Genomic DNA, 27,589 nt, shown 5'->3' with positions numbered 1-27,589 from the left:
TCCTGAAATCTTTCAACATCCTTCAATCACTTTCAATAGGTGTTCAGGACAGTAGTATGTTAACAGCCGACCAGCTTCACCGTTTTCGAGGTGCTAGTCCTCAGGCGCCCGGCCATCTACATCTACATCTGTATGATTACTCTGCAATTCACAATTAAGTGTCTAGCAGAGGGTTCATCAAACCACCTTCAAGCTACTTCTCTACAGCTCCACTCTCGAACAACTTGGAGGGAAAGCGGACACTTAAATCTTTCCTTGCGAGCTCTGATTTCTCTTATTTTATTACGATGATCGTACCTCCCTATTTAGGTGGTGGGCACGAAATATTTGCACACTCTGAGGGGTAAGCTGGTGATTGAAATTCCATAACAAACTGCCCTTTGCCGAAGTCGCTTATGTCAGTGGAGTTCCCCTTTTGCGGTCTTACCGACTCTATAATGATTATTTATTAGACCCTTGCACCGTTTATAAGCTGTACTTGTAATGACACGTAACCGTAACGGCACCATATGCTATTCAACATTCAGCCATGTAAGTTTTATTACTTGTTATAACACGAAAAGGTACTTGCACCCGTTTCTACGGTACGTCATCTGATCTTGTGTAGCTGTATTTCGAATTTGTTACCTACAAACAGCAGAGATTCTCTAGAAACTAATAGTATTAACAACCCAATTGCATAACGCGAAAAAAAATTTCATATGTAACTGAAGCGCAGTTTTAAAATACCTGGATTAAATTGTGAAACAAATTGTGAGGGCAGAGCACCGACATAACGATCAACAAGGCGCATAAATTATCAGAACCTACTCGATCATGTCGTGCGGAGATGGCTGCAAATGACGAAGTGACAGTACTGTAGCCGCTTCGGAAACTACGTTGCGCTAAATATAGGGTGAAAGCGAACTCCACTGACAAAATTTTGAAGGTTGTTCAGGGAAATTGTGATATAAGGCAGCAGCGTTCTCCTGTGGTTCGTTCCATCTCTTACCCACATTTATCTTTGTGTCTGTATTGCTCTAAAAATATCTGCAAAGAAGTATAAACTGCAATGGAATGCCTTCTGTGCCGTGTCTGGAAGCAAATTGTTCCATTCACTCACGGTATTACCCAGCCAAGTGCAGTAAAGACATAGCACTTCTTTTGAATATACTTCTCACATAGCGTCACTTTTATCTATTTCGGATTAATAACCATGGGCTGCTTTAATTATGGTGCTCCATTTTCAGTAAATATGTCGTGTAAAGTGCCACTTTTTCAAAACTGTGTCCTCTCTTTCACACACTCCATGACTCGTTGATTCTGTATGTTTTAAAGACAATTTCCTTCGATATTTCTTTGCCGCGCTTAACTTCGGTGACCTGACGGGAACCGGTGTAGCCACTGCGGCAAGGCCGTTGCGTGGATATTAATAAATTGATTAAAACTGTCACTGAGGTATTTAATACTTTCTGAATCCCACTACAGTCAGCATGGTGTCCTTCCTGCTGCAATTTGCACACTATCAACAAACATTTAGCTTGCACGTTCCGTCAGCTATTCTCTCAACACTGACGCCCTTTTTCCTTTCTCGTCTTCAACAAAGACAAGGTGGTCAGAAAAAATCAGGAAACCTTATAAGAGTGTTGCAAGGTAGGTTGTGCTGAGAAATGAAGTTAGTAAATCAGGTCGTTGTGAGTACAAATCCAAGCGACCTGCCAAAGACGGTGTCGTCAAACGAGTTCTTCGTTTGGTTTCCTAAAACCGAGCGACGGTAGAAAGTATCGAACTCAAGACAAAGACCTGGCAGTCTCGTGCACTAATATTTACTCTATGAGAACAACTGACACTAATTTTGAATTTGCACGTGCAATGGCTTCATTAGCTAACTTCAATGGCTGTTAACTCAGAAATAGCTTAACGTATCGAATTTTTTCTTATCAATTATTTCTCAGCCCAACCTACCCTGCAACACCCATACGAACTCTTCAGACTGTTTCTGACAACGCTGTATAATTATTTTAACAGCAAGCCAAGGCAGCGTACAGTACAGACATTTGCTTGCATTGCTAGGTAACAATGTGAACTTCTTTGACATGGACGTGAGTATACACAGTTACGTCGTGAAGTAAGTTTCTGCCATGCGTGGGCATACGGAGCGCTTTGTCAAGTAATACTTTATGTTGACAACAATAATGCCGACTTTACTCTTCGCCCTCAATCTTTTATCCAGTTCTGTTTGGTACGTCTCCCGCAGAGCCATGAACTGCGGACTGCTAGCTCGTTGCAGCTGTGCTGGACTAATCTACCCACTGACTCACCAGCCTGCCGGCAAGCCAGCTACAGTCAGCCTGCCCAACACGGAAGGCCTGCAGTTCGTGAGCCCAGGCTGCCACGCTCACCACGTGTACACTATAGCACTCATTACCTATACATGTTGTAGGGTCGTAATGTTTCACGTAATCTACCCAAGTGCGTAAGGTAAACGGAAGTTGCAAGGGCTACTTGGCTACAGCATACGCAATTGCAATTACTTTTACATTTCCATTTAAGACACACATATCAAAAAACGTTTTGCCTCACCTCGGTTCTGAGAGTTCCTGAACCTGTACAGAAAATTGGAATAGAGATCAACATAAACATCATTTCCACCTTTTTTATTGCTCGTGAAAAACAGACATTGCATGTTGCAGCACCATACAGCGAGACCTTCACAGGTGGTGGTCCAGATTGCTGTTTACACCGGTACCTCTAATACCAAATTGCACGTCCTCTTGCACTGATGAATGCCTGTATTCATTGTCGTATACTATCCACAAGTTTATCAAGGCACTGTTGGTCCAGATTGTACCACTTCTCAGCGGCGATTCGGCGTAGATCCGTCAGAGTGGTTGGTGGGTTACATTGTCCAGAAACAGCCCTTTTTCAGTCTATCCCATGCATTTTCGATAGGGTTCATGTCTGGAGAACATGCTAGTCACTCTCTTAGAGCGATGTCGTTATCCTGAAGGAAGTCAGTCACAAGATGTGCATAATGGGAGCGCGAACTGTGGTCCATGAAGACGAATTACTCGCCAATATGCTGCCGATGTGGTTGCACTATCGGTCGGAGGATGGCATTCACGTATCTTACAGCCGTTACGGCGTCTTCCATGACCACCAGCGGAGAACGTCGGCCTCACATCCCACCCCAAAACAGCAGGGAACCTCCACCTCGCTGCACTCGCTGGACAGTGTGTCTAAGGCGTTCAGCCTGACCGGATTGCCTCCAAACACGTTTCTGACGATTGTCTGGTTGAAGGCATATGCAATACTCATCGGTGAAGAGAATGTGATGCCAGTCCTGAGCGGTAAATTCGGCATGTTGTTGAGCTCATCTGTACCGCGCTGCATGTTGTCGTGGTTGCAAAGATGGACCTCGCCATGGACGTCGGATTGAAGATGCACATCATGCAGCCTATTGCGCACACTTTGAGTCGTAACACGGCGTCCTATTGGTTTACGAAAAGCATTATTCAACATGGTGGCGTTGCTGTCAGGGTTCCTCCGAGCCATAATCCGTAGGTAACGATCATCCGCTGCAGTAGTAGCCCTTGTGCGGCCTAAGTGAGGCATGTCATCGACAGTTCCTGTCTCTCTGTATCTCCTCCATATCCGAACAACATCGCTACGGTTCACTTCGAGACGCCTGGACACTTCCATTATTGAGAACCCTTCCTGGCACAAACTAACAACGCGGACGAGATCGAAGCGCTGTATTGACCGTCTAGGCTTGGTTGAACTACAGACAACACGAGCCGCGTGCGTCCTTCCTGGTGGAATAACTGGAACTGATCGGCTGTCGGACCCCCTCGGTCTAATAGGCGCTGCTCAAGCATGGTTTTTTACATATTGGGGCGGGTTTAGTGACATCTCTGAACAGTCAAAAGGACTGCTTCTGTGATACAATATCCACAGTCAACGTCTATCTTCAGGAGTTCTGGGAACCGGGCTGATGCAAAACTTTTTTGATGTGTGTACAACCGGCTTTCAGTAAGTAATGCAACTCAATTTTTTAAAGAAAGGTTCGTTTTATTCAGGATTCCCCCGCACCATACTATTCCCTACCCTTTTGGCAAACATTTGATAATGCGCCAGCCTTGCGCCACGTTACCGTGAGGGCCTGTATGCCCATGTGGTACCACTCTACCAGACAACGTCGGACCCAACGTCTTGCCCATCAATAACCTGTCCATCATCCACATACTGCTTCCCGCAGCGTGCATCCTTCATTGTGCCAAACAGATGGAATTCGGAACGCGTGAGATTTGGGTTTAGGGTGGATGAGGAAGAACAGTTGAGTGACTTCTTTTGAACTCCTCTCGGATGCGCAGACTTCAGTGAGGCCTTGCATTGTCATGGAGAAGGAAAAGCTCGTTTGCATTTTTGTGGCGACAAACACACTGAAGTAGTTTCTTCAATTTCATGTGGATAGTGCAATACCTTTCATGAGGGAGGACATCCAACAGAATAGTCTCTTCAGAGTTCCGAAAGACCGTCGCCATGACTTTACCGGTAGAGGGTGCGGCTTTGAACGTTTTCATTGGAAGAAAGGTGGCACGGTACCAAACCATGATTGGCGTTTTGTTTCTGGTTCGAAGTGATGAACTCGTGTTTGATCGCCTGTAACGATGTTCGATAAAACGTTTTCACGATCAGCCTCGAAACGCGAAAGCTGTTCCGCACGAATGGTCCTTCGTTGCTCTTTATGGCCTTCTGTCAGGTGGCGAGCATCCCAGCCGGAACGTTCTTTAGAGTACCCCAACTTGTGGACGAGTGTATCAGGGCTACCAAAGGCCTCATCCCATGACTCACCGTGCTTTTGTTCACTGCCAGGTCGCCACCGACATTCTGCAAGCGCCTATGAATATCTGCTATACTCCAGTTTTCCGCCAAAAGAAACTTAAGGATAGTTCTCTTCTTCGAACGTACCTCCATTACAAACGCCATTTTGGAGGTTAGCGCCGCCACCTATGAGAACCTCACCTATAGCTGCACGATTAATCTGCAATCTACACTTAAGTGGTTCACAGAGGTTTCATACAACCACTTTGAGATTATTTATCGACCATTCCACACTCGAATACCACTTGGAAAAAAAATGAACTCCCAAATCTTTCCGTGCGATGTCTGATTTCTCTTACGTTATTACGATGGTCACTTATACCTGTGGAGGTGGGATTCAACAATATATTTTGTATTCGGAGAAGAAAGTTGGTGACAGAAATTTCATGAAAATATTTCGTCCCAACGTAATGACTGCCACACCAACTCTTATATTTTCAGTGACAATCCTTCCTCTGTTTCTCAATAGTAGAAAGCGAGCTGTCCTTTCTATTTCTATATGTCCTCCGTCGTTACTATCAAGCAAGGATCCCATATCGTGCAGCAATACCCCAGAATAGGACGGACAACGCAGTCTTTGGTTCACCTTCCCCACAACATTTTCTATGTGATGCTTCCAATTTAAATTGTTGTAATTGTAATCACTTGCTAAGTAACTAAATCGACAACCTTTAAGTTTGTGTAACGTGTTGCGTAACCGAAATTAGCGTAATTTCTTAATACTCATATAAATGACGTCAAACCTTTTATTGTTTAGGTTCAATCGTCATTTTTCACGCTGTGCAGATATCTTGTACAAATCATTTTCTAATTGGATTTGATCTTCTGTTAACTTTACTAGGCGGTAAACGACTGTATCGTCTGCAAATAATCTAAGAGGAATGTTAAGACAGTCTCCTAAATCTTTTATATAGATCGGGAACAGCAGAGGGCCTATTACATTTCCTTGGTGAACATCAGATATCACTTTCGTTTCGCTAGAAGATTTCCTGTCAGTTACTACGACCTGTTACCTTCCGAACAGGAAATCACCAACAACACGGCTGTGCCGATACCTCATAGACATGTAATTGCATTAGAAGTTGCTTGTGAGAAAATTCTGAAATATTTGTCAACTTGAGACTCCCTGTCGTTGTCATCATTACTTCGAGTGAATAAAGAGCCAGTTGTGTTTCACAAGAACGATACTTCTAGAATTTGTACTAGATATGTGTCAATAGATCGTTATCTTTGAGGTATTTCATAAAGCTGGAACACAGTATATGTCCCGAAATCCTGCTACAAATCGATAACTATCACATGGATCTGTATTTCAGTGGATTACTTCTATTTCATTCCTTGTGTATTGGCGTGTGCTGTGCAACATTACAGTATCCAGAGAAGGATCTGTCGTCGAGCGGGCAGTTGTATGTGATTGCTAAAAATGCACTTGTAGCATCAGCATACTTTGTAAGTAACTTAATTGCTGTATAGTGGACGCGAATAACTGCATTCATTAAGTGACGTAAGCTGTTTCTCTACACCGACGGTACCTACTACCAGGTTACTCATGTTGGCAATTTTTATTGGTTCAAATTCTTGAATACTTACTACGTGAATACTACTTGAATACTTGCTTTGCTGAAGGAATTTCGGATAGCCGTGTATAGAAACTTCATCGTCGTTAAGAGTACCATTGCCACCAAGTAATATGATGAGTGTGATTGACTGTGTCTTGCTGCTGGTATACTTTAAGTACAACCAGAATCTCTTTCGTGTTTTACCAGATTTGGAGAAAGAATTTCGTTGTGGTAACTATTAAAAGCATCTCATATAGTCGTCCACGGTAAGTTTAGAGCATCTGAAGTCCTCGCCAGTCTTGGAGATTTTACGTTGTTTTCAGTCTCGCATGCTTTTTCCCTTTGTTCTGTAGCAGTGTCCAGATCTGTTTTGTGTCCTATGGGCGAATTGTTTAATCTCTATTAATTTACTTGGTAAAATCTCTCACTTACCTCCAACACTATTGCTCTGAATATAAGTCACATCTGGTCGGTGATAACATAAAAATACATGGAAATGAGCGTATGGCATCGTTGGCCGGGAGTCCCCTATTCGGGGAAGTTCGGCCGCCAAGTGCAAGTCTTATTTCATTCGACGCGACGTTGGGCGACTTACGCGCCGGTGATGAGGATGAAATGATGATGAGAACAACACAACACCCAGTTCCCGAGCGGAGAAAATCTCCAACCCGACCGGGAATCGAACCCGGGCCCGCTTGCATGGTAGGCGAGCACGTTGCGACCCAGCTTTTTTTCCCTGTTTCTTTATTATGTTCGGTATTGTTCGTTGCATTTGGTCTGGACGGACATCACAAGACATCCGTTCAATTTGATCGTTGATTCCTGTACTCAGTTTTTTATTACAGAGGGCGAGCAGCCCTCTGACCGAACACGCTGAGCTACTGTGCTGGCACTAAGCAGGCGGACGGTGATAACATAGTATGGAAGGAATAGACACTGTCTCTTAGGTAGTCATCAAGGGAATTTTTGTCTATCTTTCTAAATACATATATGTTGCGTTTATTTCCACTGTATTTGAATGGTACGACAATCAGTCTCACTACGACAACCGTGTGGTCATCAATCCCTGTATGCATCGAGACGTTCTCTATTTGCCCACGATTGTTTGTCGCTAAGAGGTCTACTATGTTACTGCAATCATTGACACTTTGTGTGCGCTCCTCATCTAATTTCTCAAAATAAATTATAGTAGCAGGGATGCCTAATATCAAGCGTGCTACCGTACAAAGTTTTGGGGCAATGATGGTGAATTTCTAGTAGGAAAGCAAAATATTTGGGACTTCACTATCTGGCTTGTCTGTCGTTAGGAACAGTCTCGTCTCCTCTTCAAAACACGTACTGACGTTCTAAAGTGTGCCATTTTCAGAAGCCTAGTTCCAGGTTTTCCCTTCTTCGACGGTAGCCTTTTAGTCTCTGACATAGTTTTATGTTGTGCAGCTAAACAAGGAACCAGGTAATTATGTTTACAAGAAATCACTGTCAAATGACCGTTATCAGAATTAAGAAATCAATGTTTGAGATTTCATTCTAATCTGACGCGGCAAGTTAACCGAGAACATTTACTCGAAGAATATCTATCCTTCCTGTACTTCCTCCGAATACTTTTCACTTGCGCTACCTAAATGTTCACATGTTGACACTCTAAGATACACTCCGTAACTTTCTATTACTTTATTTGACACACAAGCGTTTTCACAGCGTTAATACATTACCACTTAGCGATTGCAGACGCTCTCGCCAGTTCACGTCCACGTCAAACCTGATCAACTTTAACAATACCAATTAAATAACGCAAGACTATCGGTTCCCTTCATTCAGTGATACTACATACATAACTGTATTGGTAGTTATTCTTTTGCTTATCGATCAGATTCTTTATCTGACGCATATTAACACTCTGTGGACGCTCTGATTCCTCAGTGGTTCAGAACATACCATTTCCATCAACTTCCTAGGCTGATCGTTGGAGAGAACTGCTACCATATTGGACAAATTAACAGTTTCATCTCCAAGGTCTGAGATGTTCTCCTTGTCATTTCTGCCATCCAAAATGGCACCGTCTCTCACACCATGCAAAATGTGTTTACGACACAAATTAGTTAATTTTTCAAACTACTAATTTGGACTTCCTTAACAACTATATTTACCAGACAATAGCATACTGTGCTTAGTGTGACTGCTTCACTTAGAGACAACAAATGAAAAGAAATAGCCTTCGTATTGCCATAATTCCCGTCTGATAAAGAACTGATAAAAATTTGTAATAACAGTTTTCCATAACAAAGAAAAACTTAATTTTCGATCATTTATTTATTTTTTCGGTCAACTATTTATTCTTAATTTTGTCCAAGTCACTGACACTTCAAGCTATTGTATACATTAAGGATCTCCTCATCTCGAGATGACGTATGGTGTTGGCTCTGTAGGCTAACGAGTCGCTAGGCAAGTTCAGTCTGTGAGAGACGATCAGGTAGACCGGAACCCGTCAGGCCAGCCAGGGTAGAGTAGGACGTGGCGACACCGGGCCTGACTCAGCAGCTTCCGGCTATGCGAACCAGCGCGACTGAGCTGTGTTAATGTGGGCTGCAACGCGTAATGCACGCCTCTTGTCTCCGATTTATTTTCCAGTGGTGGTAGTTGTAAGTTAACAGTGATACACAACAGTATGGATAGGCATAGTGATGAAGAGGGGGCGAATATTCACCTCGTGTATAACTGCTGGATGCAGTGGAAGAGCAGCACAATAAGACTGTTTGTGGGAAACGATATAAGTACCAGGATATCTAATATTCAGATTTTGCACTGAAATCGTTCTATGTACTGCTGCTAATATTGTAAGAAACAATGCAAGTGCCAGGCCATTCTCATTTACTTCAATGGATTGTCCATAGATAGTATCTGGAGCATCTCCATAACACTTTCCATGGAGACCCAGATAAGTGCCATCTAAACATATCGTTAGTGTCTGTTCTCTCTGACTTACCAACGAACATGTACATTTACGTGCTTTAATTCTTTATTTATTGGCTTAATGCATTAAGATGGACCTCAACACAGAATTTAATACTGTTAGGAAGAAAGCGGGTTCCAGAAAAGACTTGAGAGTTCATGGAAGGAGGGAAGGAAGATTGGGTTTAACGCCCACGTGTGCGAGGGGCGTTTGAAAAGTCCGTGCAAAGTCCGAGAGATGGCACCACCGGTGCATATCGAGTTCATGTTTAGTTAGTAGCATCTTTGGAAAGAACGCACACCAAGTTTCAGCCATATTGGTCTATTTCTTTGTGTTTGGCATTCGTGTGAATCAAGGAAGTCGAGTGATAGTCAAAAAATGGACGAAAAAGAATTTCATGTGATTATTAAACATTAATTTATGAAAGGCAAAACGTCTCAGGAGACTAAATAGAAGCTTGATAAACATTACGGTGACTCTGCACTTTCGATTAGGACAATTTATAAGTGCTTTCAAAATTTCCGAAGTGGCCATATGGGCACAAGTGATGTTGAACGTTATGGACGCCCTGTGGAGGTTATGACTCCAGAAATCATTTATAAAATCCATGATATGGTGATGGATGACAGGAGAGTTAAGGTGCATGAGATTGCTAGTGCTGTGGGCATCTCGAATGAATGGGTACATAATATTTTGCATAAACATTTGGACATGAGAAAGCTATCCGCAAGATGGGTTCCGCGATTGCTCGCGCTTGACCAAAAACGGAATCGTGTGAAGCATTGCAGGGGTTATTTGCAGCCAGTCAGGAAGAATCTACAGGACTTTAAGCGTTTTTTCGTCGCTGTGGATGAAACATGGATACATTACTATACTCCTGAAACCAAACAACAATCTAAACAATGTGTTACCAAGGGAGAATCTGCACCAAAAAAGGCGAAGACCATTCCTTCGGGCGGAAAGGTTATGGCGACTGTCTTTTGGGATTCGCAAGGGATAATCCTCATCGACTACCTGGAAAAGTCGAAACTATTACAGGTGCATGTTATTCATCGTTATTGGACCGTTTGAAAACCGAGCTACAAGAAAACCGCCGGCGATTGACCCCAAAAAAGTCCTTTTCCATCACGATAATGCACCAGCACACACCACAGCAGTTGTCGTCGCAAAATTAATGGAAATAGGATCCCAACTCGTTTCATATCCCCCCTATTCCACAAAATTGGCTCCCTCGACTACTATTTGTTCCCCAATTTGAAGAAATGGCTGGCAGGACAAAGATTTTATTCGAACGAGGAGGTGATTGCAGCAATTAATAGCTATTTTGCAGACTTGGACAATTCCTATTGTTCGAAAGGGATCAACAAATCAGAACAGCGTTGGATGAAGTGTATAAGTCTAAAAGGAGACTATATCGAAAAATAAAAAAGGTTATCCAAACACATAAGTAGTTTTTATTTTTGCACGGACTTTCAAACGCCCCTCGTACATCGAGGCCATTAGAGACCGAACACAAGCTCAGAAGTTGTCAAGGATGGGGAAGGAAATCGGTAGTGCCCTTTCAACGGAACCATCCTGGCATTTGCCTTGAGCGATTTAGGGAAATCACGGAAAACCTAAATGTGAACGGTAGGACGCGGGTTTGAACTGTCGTCCTCCCAAATGCGAGTCCAGTGTGCTAACCATTGCGCCACCTCACTCGGTAGAATTCATGGAATGGCTTTGCTACGTCAACAGCGATAAATAACCCAGCAAAAATTCCAGTACGACAGATATGTATTGTCCTTAAATCTCAAAATATGATTCGTGAACCATATTTCTTCATGTTGTTATTATAAATTAAATTGGCAAATGTTTTAATAGTGATAAATGTATATAAATATTTTATTTTATATGTTGTGGCATATGGTATTTATATTATTTTGTTGCAGGTAACAAGCAAAAGCAAGTACAAATGTAAGGAGCCGTCGAACGAATGGAAAGAGGAGTTATTTCTAGCCTTTTCTGCTGTGGGTGCACCAGCAGATCTGTACATCAATACATCCAAACTCAAGCCGACCCACCTCTCCTCAACTACAGTGAATGATTCCAACAAAATTCTGATCAAGAAAACCTTCAGCGAAATTGAGGAATTGAATGCTTATTCAATCTTCAAGGAAGGTTGTACAATGCAAAAATGTGACATGTCTGGAGAATTTTCCGCAGGTAAATCTGTCATCTCAAAGAAGTGCTGAATAAAAGAAAGATCTGTCTATGCTTCCTTACATGGAGAAGAAATACCACATGTTTTACAGAAACATTTGTCAGTGGGGCAACTGAATCAAACAGAAAATTGGAATTAAATTTTAAAAACTTAACTTTTTCTATTTCCGTATCTGTTATTTTGAAAGTTTTCCTTTATAGTACTAATTAAATTTGTATTAATAATCCAGTAAAACCATTATCAATGGTAAACAAACATTACATAACCTTTTTAGATTTTGTTTTCATTACCTGAAAAAAAATACCATTGGGCACTTAACACCGTTTTCCTCAAACACTCCGCATTATGCTATGCTGCGCTGTTGCTGTAGCAATGAAAACCACGTCACTGTACTTTCGCATCTGAAGGTTTTTGTATTACGCTGTATTCTGTGTTGTACTAAGGTTATGTTTAGGAAAATCACTGAAAACATAAATCTGGATGGCTGGAAAGGACTTGTAGCTCTTTCCTCCAGAATACGAGTCCAGTACCTTACCACTGCGTAATATATACAGGGTGAGTCACCTAACATTACCGCTGGATGTATTTCGTAAACCACATCAAATACTGACGAATCGATTCCACAGACCGAACCTGAGGAGAGGGGCTAGTGTAATTGGTTAATACAAACCATAAAAAAAATGCACGGAAGTACGTTTTTTAACACAAACCTACGTTTTTTAAATGGAACCCCGTTAGTTTTGTTAGCACATCGGAACATATGAACAAATACGTAATCAGTGCCGTTTGTTGCATTGTAAAATGTTAATTACATCCGGAGATATTGTAACCTAAAGTTGACGCTTGAGTACCACTCCTCCGCTGTTCGATCGTGTGTATCGGAGAGCACCGAATTACGTAGGGATCCAAAGGGAACGGTGATGGTCCTTAGGTTCAGAAGAGATTGGAACAGCACATTACGTCCACATGCTAACACCTTTTTATTGGTCTTTTTCACTGACGCACATGTACATTACCATGAGGGGTGAGGTACACGTACACACGTGGTTTCCGTTTTCAATTACGGAGTGGAATAGAGTGTGTCCCGACATGTCAGGCCAATAGATGTTCAATGTGGTGGCCATCATTTGCTGCACACAATTGCAATCTCTGGCGTAATGAATGTCGTACACGCCGCAGTACATCTGGTGTAATGTCGCCGCAGGCTGCCACAATACGTTGTTTCACATTCTCTGGGGTTGTAGGCACATCACGGTACACATTCTCCTTTAACGTACCCCACAGAAAGAAGTCCAGAGGTGTAAGATCAGGAGAACGGGCTGGCCAATTTATGCGTCCTCCACGTCCTATGAAACGCCCGTCGAACATCCTGTCAAGGGTCAGCCTAGTGTTAACTGCGGAATGTGCAGGTGCACCAACATGCTGATACCACATACGTCGACGCGTCTCCAGTGGGACATTTTCGAGCAACGTTGGCAGATCATTCTGTAGAAACGCGATGTATGTTGCAGCTGTTTGGGCCCCTGCAATGAAGTGAGGACCAATGAGGTGGTCGCCAATGATTCCGCACCATACATTTACAGTCCACGGTCGCTGTCGCTCTACCTGTCTGAGCCAGCGAGGATTGTCCACGGACCAGTAATGCATGTTCCGTAGATTCACTGCCCCGTGGTTTGTGAAACCCGCTTCATCGGTAAACAGGTAGAACTGCAACGCATTCTCTGTTAATGCCCATTGACAGAATTGCACTCGATGATTACAGTCATCGCCATGTAATTGCTGATGTAGCGACACATGAAACGGGTGAAAGCGGTGACGATGCAGTATGCGCATGACACTACTTTGACTCAGTCCACCGGCTCTCGCAATGTCCCGTGTACTCATGTGTGGGTTCATGGCAACAGCAGCTAACACACCAACTGCACCCGCTTCTCCTGTGACGGGCCTGTTACGGACCCGTTTGCGCGCTACGACCATACCTGTTGTATACAGTTGGCGGTAGACGTTTTGCAATGTGCGGCACGTTGGATGCTCTGTGTCCGTCACTCGCCATAGATGAGTATCATCTCCGCCTTTTCAGAGTTCGAATACACCATGGTCACAGTTCCTACAACACTACACTATCACAGTTGGTCTGCGTGCGGAGACGAATGCAGAATAAAAATAGCAGCAAGCGCTACATGCGGACACTGCGACAGCTAGACCAAACCACAACAGTGCACTACAGCCACACTCGTAAACACGGTCGTCATCGTAAACATGTCCCTGCAGATGCTGCTCGCGGACCGTGGCCCGTGTTTGTTACAACACGCAACTGAACGTCGGCGGTTTCAAGCGTCAACTTTAGGTTACAATATCTCCGGATGTAATTAACATTTTACAATGCAACAAACGGCACTGATTACGTATTTGTTCATATGTTCCGATGTGCTAACAAAACTAACGTGGTTCCATTTAAAAAAACGTAGGTTTGTGTGAAAAAACATACTTCCGTGCATTTTTGTATGGTTTGTATTAAACAATTACACTAGCCCCTCTCCTCACGCTCGGTCTGTGGAATCGGTTCGTCAGTATTTGATGTGGTTTACGAAATATACCCAGCGGTAACGTTAGGTGACTCACCATATATATATATATATATATATATATATATATATATATATATATATATATATATATATATATATATGCGGAAACCACGGAAAACCAAAATTTGAGTAGGAAAGACAGCTCTCCCAAGTGTGAGCCTAACGTCCTACCCATGAACCACACATACCTCGCTCACTTCTTTTTCATAATATGTCACTCAATCGAAGAATAACATCTATAGTTAGTTGCATGATATTCAATCATGGCAGTTTTCCTTTTCATTTGTATCTCTTAAAACTAAGAAACTCAGAAACTCGTGATTAAATAACTGAGACGTTGGAGATATTAAACATGTAATACAAAATTGCTGAGGTTTTTGTGGCCACTTGTGTACTGCCTGCTGGTTTTTGCCTCAGGACCTTCAACTAATGTTGGTTTAACCATTTTTCTAATGTGTTACCAGTATGATTGGCTGGTGTTGTCAAAGGATCATCCCCACCCCCCCCCCCCCCCCAATAACTCCTCAGACGCCGGTAATGAAACGTTAGAAAAATCCTCAAACAATCGTCAGCCAAGGACCCCCACCCCCCAAAATAAAACCAACAGGCAATAAAGATTTAACCTTCGCAGGTTCAAAGACCCAGCAACATAGAGAATTATACTACCCAGAACTGAAAAAATCTTAGGGTACCATCCCTATAAGGAACACTAGTATTCTAATGAACGATGATAAGGCGGTTCTTAGATGCCTCATAAGATTTATTTCAATTAGCAGTTTTAAAGTCTGGCTACAGCCCAATCGAAAAGACGCTGCCATCGTTTTTAGTAGTTTACAACGAACTGTTTGTAAATCAAAGATAAATGACTTAATAATCTTGTAGAGGAAAATCTAATTATTACTTGCGTATTTAGAAATTAAGAAACTTTTCCGTTTTGCTATAAGTGGGACGAACGTTGATAAAATCATAGTAAACTTCCAGTTACATGAGTTAGTGAAAGACCCACAAGACTGCACCCAAGTGCTCCTCGACCATTGTCATGTGCTTGCTGCTGCCTTCTTTATATAGCGGTGCTACTGCCTGTGACCACACTGGTTCCCAGTCCAGCGCCAAATAAGTTAATGTCGTGGTTGCAAGACCGAAGCGCCTGTTTCAACCTTCTGATGACCGAATCTGAAACTGTGGTTACCTGCAGACCGCCGTCTTTATTGAGGTTGTTTCTGGAGATTTCTATCTCAATAGCTTCATTTATAACGCTATTCTACAGCTGATTTCTCAGGATACTGTAGGCAGAAAAAACCTTTTGTGACCTATACTGCGCTGTTCATTAGTGTGAACAGTCCATCCGACATAAACTGTTCACACCGACACGTTATTTTCTGTACACCTGGAGCTCTGATTCAAATGGTTCAAATGGCTCTAAGCACTATGGGACTTAACAGCTGAGGTCATCAGTCCTCTAGACTTAGAACTACTTAAACCTAACTAACGGAAGGACATCACACACATCCACGCCCGAAGCAGGATTCGAACCTGTGACCGCAGCAACAGCGCGGTTCCGGACTGAAATGCCTAGAACCGCTCGGCCACAGCGGTCGGCTGGAGTTCTGAGGCCGACATTATCTTTCACGGGCTCTCATGAATTGTCGAGGTTTTCTTCGAGGCCTGCAGACTGAAGGATTTTGTTTTTTTATCCTTCACTGAGACACAGAACGCCAAAAACTCAGTCTAAGAGAATCTGTCGAGAAAAATAAATGTCGCCTTGTGCAGCAATCACATAATTCTGAGAGTACTATGGGATCAGACAGTCTGGAGATTTGAGTCGGTCCTGAAAGCGACCTCGGATGGCCGAAGTGGTAGCGACTTATCACGCTGTGATCGCCCTTACGTCTGGTTGCGTTGTGCCCTATCTCCATAGACTTCGATTGTGCGTTTGATAAAATAAGCCATTCTTTCCTGTCTGCCATGATGGGCCGTATGGCCTTCGCTGCCACCTTTACCCGCGTAATCATGAGCATTCTTCATGGTGCCTCGTCGAGGGTGATGATTAAAGATAGGGTGGAAGGACACATCTCATCTTACGTTCAGCCTGGTAGGACTGTCCTCTTCTCAATGATGTTCTATGTAGTAGCGGCAGACCCACTTCTAAGTGAGCTGAAACATCTTTTGGTGATCACACTGAGAGGACACAATTTCCAGTGCCGTACTTACGTGGATGATCTAGATTTTTTCGCACGTTCTGAGGAGGAGACCCACATGACGTTAGGATGGATCGAGCAGTACGGGAATGCGGCAGGCAGCAACATGAACATAGTCAAGCCATGTGTCATGGAATTCGGCAGAGGGCTTCGGGATGGGAGTGGGGTCGTGCTGCGGACGATGAATGCACTTCGGTGTTCGGACACCGTATTTACGACAGATGTCCGCCTTACGACGGCCCATTTTACAAGCTCTCCGCACGGACGTCCAAAGCGACTTCCTCTGAGCGTTAGACACAGTCCAAAGGGGCGCTTTCATCAACACCCACATAACGTCCCTGATATCACATTTGGCACAGGTCCTACCAGTGACACCATTGATGGCACAGCGAACTCAGGCTGCCTTTGGATACCTACTTAGTAACGTACTTATCTTCAAGATGCGGTACGATACCCTCATCTTCCTCCCTCGTAGCGGAGGACTGGGAGTTATCAACGTTAGTTCGCATGCGGCGACCCTTTATGTCAATATCATGCCTAAGATGTAGGCCCATCGGCGACAGAATTTCACTGGTCTCCTCGATGATGAACTGGAGCCTCCGTCCTGCCTGCTCCTTGTTCCACTTCATCACATCTTCCCTGCTCTCTCCCACATCAAAAGATTCATCCTCAAATGGTTCAAATGGCTCTGAGCACTATGGGACTTAACTTCTGTGGTCATCAGTCCCCTAGAACTTAGAACTACTTAAACCTAACTAACCTAAGGACATCACACACATCCATGCCCGAGGCAGGATTCGAACCTGCGACCGTAGCAGTCGCGCGGTTCCGGACTGAGCGCCTTAACCGCGAGACCACCGTGGCCGGCGATTCATCCTCGATTATAGCTATGTGCACACGCATTTCTCCCGTACCAGGGCACCTAAGGTGCGTGATGTGTACGGCCTGTTGATGAAGAATCACCTACGGAATGTAGTTGAGAGACGCCACGAAGGGATGATGTGGCCTGCGGTGTGGCGAGCGATTCACCAAACATATTTCGTGGTGGAAACCCGGGCCACCTGTTACTTCATTGTTAGCGAAAAGTTTCCGACAAGACATGGACTGTCTCCGGCCGAATCCCTAATGCGTATGCGACCGACACGGATGAACATCGCCTAGAATGCGGACCTTCAGCGGATGCGTGGCTTCTATTTCGGAAGATACTTGCCTTCTTCTCTATATCCGAGTGCCGCCCCACACGATCGAGCCTGGAGTGCCCCTTCGTCCGCTTGAGACCTACTTCCCCCAGTCAAAGACACGTGCGATGAACACACAGAATTGCCGAGTGTGGAGATTTTCACCTCTAGTCACTGTGCATTAAGTTTCTCTGTATGGTGAACGTGTCACACTATGGTGTGGCTTCACGGCTACGTTCATCATTGGTCCATTCTTTTTTAAACAAGTTGGCGCTCAAGGACCACACGTGTGCAGTGTGATTGGCCAACGTTACTGCGATATGCTTCGCCAGCATGCCAAACCAGCCCAACATGAGAGAGACGCAATGGTCAACAGTTTTCATGCAAGACAGGACCCCACCGCACATCGCTCGTGAAGTTCACCTGCTTCTCCGAAACGCATTTGTACACAATAGAATTATCTGGTAATCGTTTCCAAATGCTTGGCCGGTACGAATACCTGGTCTCACTCCCTGTGATTTCTGGTTATGAGGCTGTCTGAAGGACAGGGTTTACCAGGGTAAGATTCGCACATGTGCTGATCTGAAGCGCAGTATATCAAGAGAGGTAGCCAGCATACCTACGGACATGCTTTGTTGTGCTGTGCAGAATGCAATCCTGCGCTTTGAGACCCTTCTGGACACTGATGGGCACCATACTTGACCCCTTTTGTAGCAATAACGGTACCGGTATGTAATGTTATGCCGGCCGGAGTGGCCGTGCGGTTCTGGGCGCTACAGTCTGGAGCCGCGAGACCGCTACGGTCGCAGGTTCGAATCCTGCCTCGGGCATGGATGTGTTTGATGTCCCTAGGTTAGTTCGGTTTAAGTAGTTCTAAGTTCTAGGGGACTGATGACCTCTGAAGTTGAGTCCCATAGTGCTCAGAGCCATTTTTTGTAATGTTATGATGTACCGTAGCAGCATATTAAAAGTGTTTCAATTGAACTAATTCTGCATTTTTTCTCTTGCCCATGTCCTTGACATTAATGCTACGAAGTTTGGTCCAGGTACGGTTATTAGTTTCCGTGTTATAACGTGTTAAATAGGGAAAGTTTAACTATAACCACACGGTACATTGCATCTTCCACCTTGTGATTATTGTGATATTTTAGTTTTTGTGATATTTACAATTTTTTAAAAAAGAAAGTAGTTAAGGCGACCCCTACGACAAGTGGGAAATGCGGGTTCGAGTCCCGGTCCGGCACAAATTTTCAGATGTTTCCAGTAAATTGCATAGGTGTTGCAGTACCGCATTCGTAGTTTGCGAATACATTTCATGACAAATGTCTTTGTCAGCTCTTAATTACTTTGCTCAGTATCATAAGAAGTTAACCTCTGTGGTGAGTACAATGATCCGCAAACACGAAGCCTCGGGATTCGAAGACATCGGAGCAACAGCATCAGCTACATCCTACTCTGTTTGCTGAAAATCTTTTGCCACATAAAATCTTAATAGGAAACACCTGTGCAACGTAGGCCTGAACAGAGGTTCAAGTGTAAGCAAGAAGCATACCACCCCATGAAAGTACATTAATATTCCAATAAGGACGCAAATATATATGGCTGAAATTTAAAATACAGGGAAAAGGTAGCAATACACGAGATCTAGATACAATATATAAATCATATAATTAATCGGTAGACAAACTACAGAATTTTCACCATAGTGGCGACGAAGAGGCGTCGAGTAAGTGTAGTTAACATTTCTTCCGAAGCAATATCTCACATCCACAAAAGAAATTATTATAGAGCGCATGTAAATTTGGGAATGAGTGTAAATGTCTGCTTGCAAGTCACTTTGGTTTACAGATGCCTACTAAGGAGACAGATTCACGTCACGTTGTGTTCTGAAACAAGACAAATGTGAACAAGGCTAATATAGTCTGCATATGATATTTGCACACAAAAGCTCACGAATACCATACGACTTCACTTAACCTGTCTTTTAACATAATTCCCAATTAACTGAATGGGTCGGCAGGGCCTGCGGTAGGCTACGATCTTACCACACGTCCGATATTTGGTCGTCAAATACCCTCACATTCAAACTAGACAAAATGTCCGCAAGAGCACTTTCTGTACCATACTAAAAGGATCTAAGTAAATTATGTCTCCCGAAAACGCGACCGAAATGAACACGAATTCAGGTACAGCGTTTTCATTGGCTGAAACCGGTCAAAACTATTAGTTACTGCTAAGAAAGTCCTGCAATTTGTCGCTTTGGCGATGATACCTCGTACCTGCAGAAAGAGGCGACGTGTGACTGAACGTCTGTGATGAAAACGAATGACTTGCATCGACGGCGGAGTAAATGGCTCTGAGCACTATGGAAGACGGCGGAGTACTCTTGCGATATACGTAAGGGCTTATTCTAAACGGCCGTCTCTCAGTCTAAAGTGTATCGCACCTTTTTTTTTATTTGGTCCACCCATTCTCCACACTAACAAGTGTAATACCTGAGTAATAGTGTATCCAGGAACACATGATGTTTCCTGGTCGGTGCTTCAATCTAGTGACCGAATGTAGAATCACACGAAGGAATGCGCACTACTTGCGACCACCATTAGCAATTTCCGGCATTTTCTACTGTTTTTGTTGTGAGACACGAAGTTGTGTTTTGTGCAGCGTTTGTTAATAATTCGAGTTCCATATATTTAAGTGCTGTTGTAACTTGAAACAGTTTTTCACTTTTGGACAATCATTAATTTTCCGGAGCAATTTTAGAAAAATACTGCCGCACACGTGATGTGAAGGCTATCATTTCAAAATGGAATACGAAAATGGAATAAGAAGAAGCTACGCTAGGGTCTGCGGATATGCTTGAAATTTCTCAAAGTTAGAAGTGGTCGGAAATCTTCATATTTTCAAAGACAATTTGTTTCGACTGGAAAAGAGAAATGCATCGTACTGCTTAAGGAATTTGATGTCTGTGTACTGAACTAAAAATCTTATAAGCGTGAATAAAATTGAGGGAGTCTGAGCAGTTATTACGGTCTCCTTGTGTGAAGTTGTCAGCACGAGTCGGTTCTCTAAATTTGTTTTCAGAAATACCGCAACCAGCAACATTTTTATGTATTTTTATTGATGCCAAAACGCGTTTCTGGTTTTCAAGTATCTTCAACTGGCGTAATACATACTTGGATCTTCAGTAACATCGTTGCTACTACACTTTGCGAGTTGTATACTTACAATGTATTACTCGTCAGTTGTACTTTCCACTCTGTTTGTTGTTATTCCGATTTTCACGATTACGGAAGTGGCACAAACCCTTTTCCTCTTGTATCTCGCTCAGTAACAGCACGGTATCCGCCATGTTGTCCACTGACATCTTTGTTTACATCGGATAATTATATCTGTCGTCAAAGTTATATTTTACCAAAAGATTCTGAAACTATTATTTCTAGTTTAAGCTTCCGTATGACTTCAAACACTTGAAACTGTTTAGCCTGAATGAGCTGACTACTCGGTACGGTTGTTAAATAAGTGTCGTAGTGACTGATTAGATTATATGGAACATTATAAAATAATATAGTAAATTTTATATAAAAGAATTAATATTACGTATTTTACTGACAGTTGGAGTGACATTTACAAACAAGGACAGAACAACTGACTTACACGATGTAGAACTGCTATATGCGTTGGATGGGCTGACTCAGCATTATGTTTTTTATGACTTTACTTAGTGTGTGATTGTATGAGCCAATTATGGAAATTCCTTTCAAGAATTTTATTGACTAACTCTGTTTGGTCATTCAGGAAGTCATTTGAGAATGCACGTTTGTGAGAATAAATTTCCATTTCTTCAAGTAAGTTCATCTTTGTTTCTTCGTTGGCCAGGTACAGTATTTGTAACTTGCGAGTTAGGTCTGTTACTTGATGTTCACTTTTAAGTAACATGTAGGGTAAAAATAGAAATGATTAAGTTTCTCTAACGAAGAGTGTCCACGTGTTCTCTAACTGTATGTTCGACATAATTTGCAGGAAAGAGAATCAGTAAAATCTCATCCGACTTTATGTCAATGACGCCAGTTTTGATACCGTCATCTTCCCAGTCTATCGCTGGTTGTTTGAGGTCTCCCCCTTTGATAACATCATGATCAAGAAAATTAATTTTCCCAGTTGTATCTGACATGCTCAGTCGTTACAGTTCCTGAGCTAGGTTGTCTACAAGACACCCACTTACCATGATTTCATAGATATCTTCAACTATGGGGGCTTCACATTCGGAATCTGCAGTAACCTCACTCCACATCATTGAGCTCTTTATGGCAAAAACACGCCGGCACGATTAGCGTCTGACCTATTATTGAAACATGTACTCCATTAATTCGTTTTATACCTTTCCTATTGTACGGTAATGCATTCACTTTACATATCACGTGTTCATTATTTTCTTTGTCCAGTGACCGGCCCAAGCCTTCAGATGCACATGAAAGATTTCATTGCAGCTGTTTAGAGCTGTGTTGTAAGAAGGCTACGTGATAATAAATGTAGTCATACGTAAGAAACAGGGCACTTCTGGCCGTAACTGACCAGTTCTGTCTGATCTCCGTAGGAAACAAACCCGCACTTAAAATACATTTCGCCGGCCGTGGTGGCCGAGCGGTTCTAGGCGCTACAGTCTGGAACCGCGCGACCGCTACGGTCGCAAATTCGAATCCTGCCTCGGGCATGGATGTTTGTGATGTCCTTAGGTTAGTTAGGTTTAAGTAGTTCTCAGTTCTAGGGGACTGATGACCTCAGAAGTTAAGTCCCATAGTGCTCAGAGCCATTTCAACCATTTGAAATTCACCTCATATCACGTAAACACGTGAGTCACCCATTGTCAGGAGAAGATCCAAGTAGCATGACAGTGGAAAGGCATCTAGCCCACATGTGACACAATTAAGATTCTACAGAGATTGTGCAAAAGAACTTGCCCGCCCCTCCCTCTGTCCTTCTAGCAGCAGTTTAACGTAGGGCCCTGGAGCGATGAATGGTACCTAGCGACTGGATAAAAAAGTACCGTTCATTCCCTTTTAGAAGAACTAGAACAGATGGGCATAATTATACACTGATCAGCTAGAAAATTATGACCACCGACTTACTAGCGATATCCACCAGTCTAGGCGATAGCAGCATCATCTGGCGAGGAATGACTACTAGTCAGACACACGTCTGATGCATATAGGATCAGATAGCGTGCTGCCCGTGTCTAGAATAAAGAATGCGTGCGGTCTATCTGTGGTTTACCGAGGGCAGATTGTGATGGGCCGGAGGCTCGGTACGAGCATTTCAAAAATTGCACAACTCGTCGGGTCTTCTAGGGATGCTGTGGAGAGAGTCTTCAACACTTGGTGAAACTAAAGTGAAATCACGTCCGCACGTCTTGGGGTTGGGCGGCCACCCCTCATTACATATGTCGGTCGTCGTAGGCTGGGCAGACTGTTAAAACAGTTCAGGCAGCGAACTGTGGCGGAACTAACATCGGACTTTGATGCTGGACAGTGCGTCTGAACACACGGTACGCCGAACACTTCTAATGATTGACCTCAGCAGCCGACCGCTCATACATGTGCCAAAGTTAACTCCACGACATCGGCAATTACCACTGAAATGGGCACGTGACTATCGGCACTGGACGTTGACGCAGTGGCAGAGCGTTTGAAGGTCTGATGAATCCCGATGCCGCCTTCATCGTCCCGATGGAAGGGCGCGAATCCGTCGTTTCCCAGGGGAACAGCTTTTTTACACCTATACTGCGGGACGGAGACAAGCAGGCGACGGTTCCCTTATTCTCTGGGGAACATCCACGTGGGGCGTCCATGGGTCCAGTGGAGCTCGTGCAAGGCACCATGACGGCCAAGGAGTATCATACACTGGTTGCAAAACACGTACGCCCCTTCATTACAACCGTGTTTCCCGACAGCATTGGAATTTTTCAAGTCAATGCAGCAAGTCACAAGCTCAGGAGTGTGATGATGAAGTGGTTCGAGGAACGCAATTGCGAGATCCAGTAGATGTGCTGCTCCCTGCCACGCCCCCCCCCCTCCCCACACTACTCACCAGATCTGAATCCGATCGAACACATCTAGGATGTGTTCGAGCGTGGCGTCAGAGCTCATCACCTCCCTCTCCGGAATTCACAGGAATTAGGTGTCTTCTGTGTGTATATGTGGTGCCAACTTCCTCCAGCGACCAAACCCTCATTGCTTCCATGTCACGGTCGGTCGCCGCTGTTCTGGGCGCCAAAGGTGGACATACAGGCTATTACGTAGGTGGCCATAACGTTCCGGCTGATCAGTGTAGGTCAGTATAGGCTTATAACGGCAGTCTGCTGTACAATTACGGAACATGTTCTATTCTCAGGTATTATGTCGTATTTAGAGATTGAAAACCTCATCTATAAAAAAAATGGTTCAAATGGCTCTGAGCACTATGGGACTCAACATCTAAGATCATAAGTCCCCTAGAACTTAGAACTACTTAAACCTAACTAACCTAAGGACATCACACACACCCATGCCCTAGGCAGGATTGGAACCTGCGACCGTAGCATCCCCGCGGTTCCGGACTGCAGCGCCAGAACCGCACGCCCACCGCGGCCGCCCATCTATAAAATCTCACATGGATTACGCAAACAGAGATCTTGTGAACCTCAGCTCACTCTGTTCGTCCATGAGATCCACTATCCCCAAGACATCGGCACCCAGGTTGATGCCGTTTCCCTTGCCTTCCGGAAGGCATGTGTTAGAGTTCTGCACAGTCGTTTAGTGAACAATATACCACCTTAACGAGCATCGGACCAGATTTGTATCTGTATTCAAGACTTCCTTGTAGACAGAACTCAACACGTCGCTCTTTACGGACCAAATTTGGTAGGTGAAAAGATAATTTAAGGAGCACCCCAATCGAATCTGACAAACCAGTTACTGCTTCCAGTGTATATAAATGATCTACTAGGTAATATCGCAAGTTTCATGAGGCGGTTCATGGATAATGCGGCGGTCTATGAGAATGTAGCAACGCCAGAGCATTGTAGCAAACTGCAGGAGGAGCTGCAGAGTATTGATGATTTGTGCAGGACTGGCAGTTGACACTGAACGAAAGTAAATGCAACATGTTACGCATATACAATAAACCCGCGACTGTACGATCAAATTATTGTGACATGACATTTCTCTGTAAATGGCAACTACCGTGAAATACATGTGAGTAACTATTTACAGTGATCTGAACTGTAATTTCAGTCCGGAATCGCGCTGCTGCTACGGTGGCAGAGTTTTTTCTAAACAAGAAGTTTAAAATGTAACAGCTCCTTAATTTTTCATACATTAAATAAATGCTAGAGTTTCATGCTTCTGTAAGTATGGTTTGTACGCTGTGCAAAATTCATCGGAGAATCTCTCTTACTTATGGAGAAAAGTGTACCTATAGCGACAAGTGCAGCCAATAGTAAGTGAAAAAAATGATGAAATTTCACGTGTAAAAAAAACTTATTTTGTTAGTTTTTGAACTTCCATTGCACTGAGTGTGAATCCTGAATCCTTTCTGGTCATGCTGAGAAAGTTTTATGAATTTATTTGTAAAGGTATAGACAGTGGAAATTAAAATGTCCTGTGGTGTCTCCCCTGCTCCAAGTCGGCCCGTTTGACGTCCTACCCCCCCCCCCCCCCTCCCCGCTTCCCCCCTTAACAGAAGAGATTGACAAAATCTAACGAAGAGCGAACTTTTCGTTACGGGGTCGTTAAGACAGCGAGAGGGCATTACGGATTTGCTGATCAAGCTACAGTGGAATACATTACAAGGGAGACGTTGGTGCATCACGGAGAGGTTTACTATTGAGCTATCGAGAGTACTTTGTGGAAGAGCAGGGCAGCTGTTCCACCCACATACGCCTAGTGAAATGACCACAACGAGAAAATTTACAAATTTTGAGCTAATACGAAGGCTTGCCGACAATCATTCTTCCAACGCGCCATTGGCGGATGGAGCAGGAAAGGGGGCAACTGATATTGGTTCCAGAACTACCTTCCCGAATACACTATAAGGTGGCTTGTGGAGTATAGATGTAGACATAGATGTAGATGAAAACAGTCTAAAAATCGCTAGCAGTTTTCGAAAATTACGAGCTATGTTCAGCACACGACACTTTTCAGTTGCTCGCTTGCGGGCTAACCCACATGGATGTGCTTGTAGACTGATCACGCCCCGACTGAGACACCACTCTAGACTGACCGCACATGCTCCCAATAACAATTCGGACTCCATTCTTGAGTCCTTAGGTAGAGCCGACAAACCACAGAAAATTAGAAAATTCATGCAGATGCACTAACCACTCCACCACGGTGGCCGAGTGGCTCTGCACAACTGCGTGAATTACCTCAGCACGTCTCCCACCTCAATACAAATTCACACTCACGCCTCAGCTCACTTGGTAGTCTATTATCGCACGAATTAATAATGATCAGAGACTCACTTATGGAGTGCATTCACTTTATTATTAACGTACAAATTTCTGGCTAATACGAGAAAATTTTAACTTGTCAGCTATAGCCTAGGAAACTCACGAGATTAAAACATGTGCCATGGAAGGTACAAGTGTGATATTCAGCTAAACGTCTTACTCGAAAATTCACTTGAGCATACAGAACTGACTCGTGAGAGCAGAGTCTTACATCACTTATTAAAAAAAAAAACCCGAATATTAAGATTCAGTTAACAGAGGAGGAAATTAGTAACCATATAGATGGTAAAGCATCAATGTTTACATATCATAAACGGAATATTTGGAAATATTAACAACAAAAGCTGAAGGTGGCCAAAATGGGCAAGGTGACAGCTACAGGAGAAACGTTCGGTGAATTCTAAAGAAAATTTCTGTCTGTAGATCTTATGGTAATTGCTAAGACTTTTGGTCTCGTGTAAAGTCCGCAAAAGACTCAAAGTGCTCCGTCGGAGATCAGGAATCATTCCTTGGAATCGAAACAGAGAATCGTGGAACACTGAACCCTGCCTTCCGAAATCGTTTCATAGATGAATATATTACGGTGGTTCCTCCTTTCAAACGTCACAGAAGTGCCGGAATGAGAGATGTTGAGACGAGAGATAGTGGAATAGTATACTGACTAACACAAGAAAGACAAGTGAAGCTGATAGGATACATTTAGATTATGGAAAAGAAATTATTCCCCTTTTACCGTATATCGTTAGAAAACGATGCGTAACACGCGACTGGAACAAGATGCAGAGAACTTAACTGGTCAAGGAGGATCATCAGAAGGACACGCGCAACTACAGTCCTAAACCACTGATGTATATCTCCTGTACAGGGTGGTTCACAATTCATGTGACACACATCTAGAGGTTGTAGTTCAAGTTTTACCCGTGTCCAGAAATATCACCCAAAAATCACCGTCAAAGTTACAGGCGCCGGCACCTGCAAATGTAAGTAAATGAAGGATGATGCCATGATGATGTTAAAAACTTTCAAGAATGACGAAGATGGTTCAAATGGCTCTGAGGATTATGGGACTTAACTTCTGAGATCATCAGTCCCCTAGAACATAGAACTACTAAAACCTTACTAACCTAAGGATATCACACACATCCATGCCCGAGGCAGGTTTCGAACCTGCGACCGTAGCGGTCTCGCAGTTCCAGACTGTAGCGCCTCGAACCGCTCGGCCACTCCGGCCGGCTGACGAAGATGGATCAACGTATCAATAAGGTAAGGGTCCCTGGTTAGGAAACGAACGCTTAGAAAGTTACAATCGAAAATTATTCTGATAACTCTGACAGTGGAATATACGTACTGGTACTGTTGTTGCTAAGAATATAGGCTACTTTCAGAGATGGTAATGTGGACCAAGACGAGAACAATTGTCTAGTAAACATGGACTCTAAAATGCGTAGCTGAGGAGCTATGAGCACTTGCTCATCTTCACTACTGTGAAATACATCTCCTCTATTGAGCAAGTGCTCATATATCTTGGAGTATGATTTAAGAGTCCAGGTTTACTAGATATT

The 27,589-nt window shown here is 43.5% G+C and overlaps 1 pseudogene; it reads left to right on the top strand.

Annotated features, from left to right (window-relative positions):
• Nucleotides 1-2,240: 2,240 nt before the first annotated feature.
• The window catches only part of LOC124722388, a 50,472-nt pseudogene continuing 25,123 nt past the window's right edge, over nucleotides 2,241-27,589 (top strand).

The sequence above is a fragment of the Schistocerca piceifrons genome, chromosome X (assembly GCF_021461385.2).
Source record: "Schistocerca piceifrons isolate TAMUIC-IGC-003096 chromosome X, iqSchPice1.1, whole genome shotgun sequence".
Taxonomy (NCBI): domain Eukaryota; kingdom Metazoa; phylum Arthropoda; class Insecta; order Orthoptera; family Acrididae; genus Schistocerca; species Schistocerca piceifrons.
The sequence above is the reverse complement of the archived record's forward strand: the minus strand, read 5'-3'. Positions and strand labels throughout refer to the sequence as shown.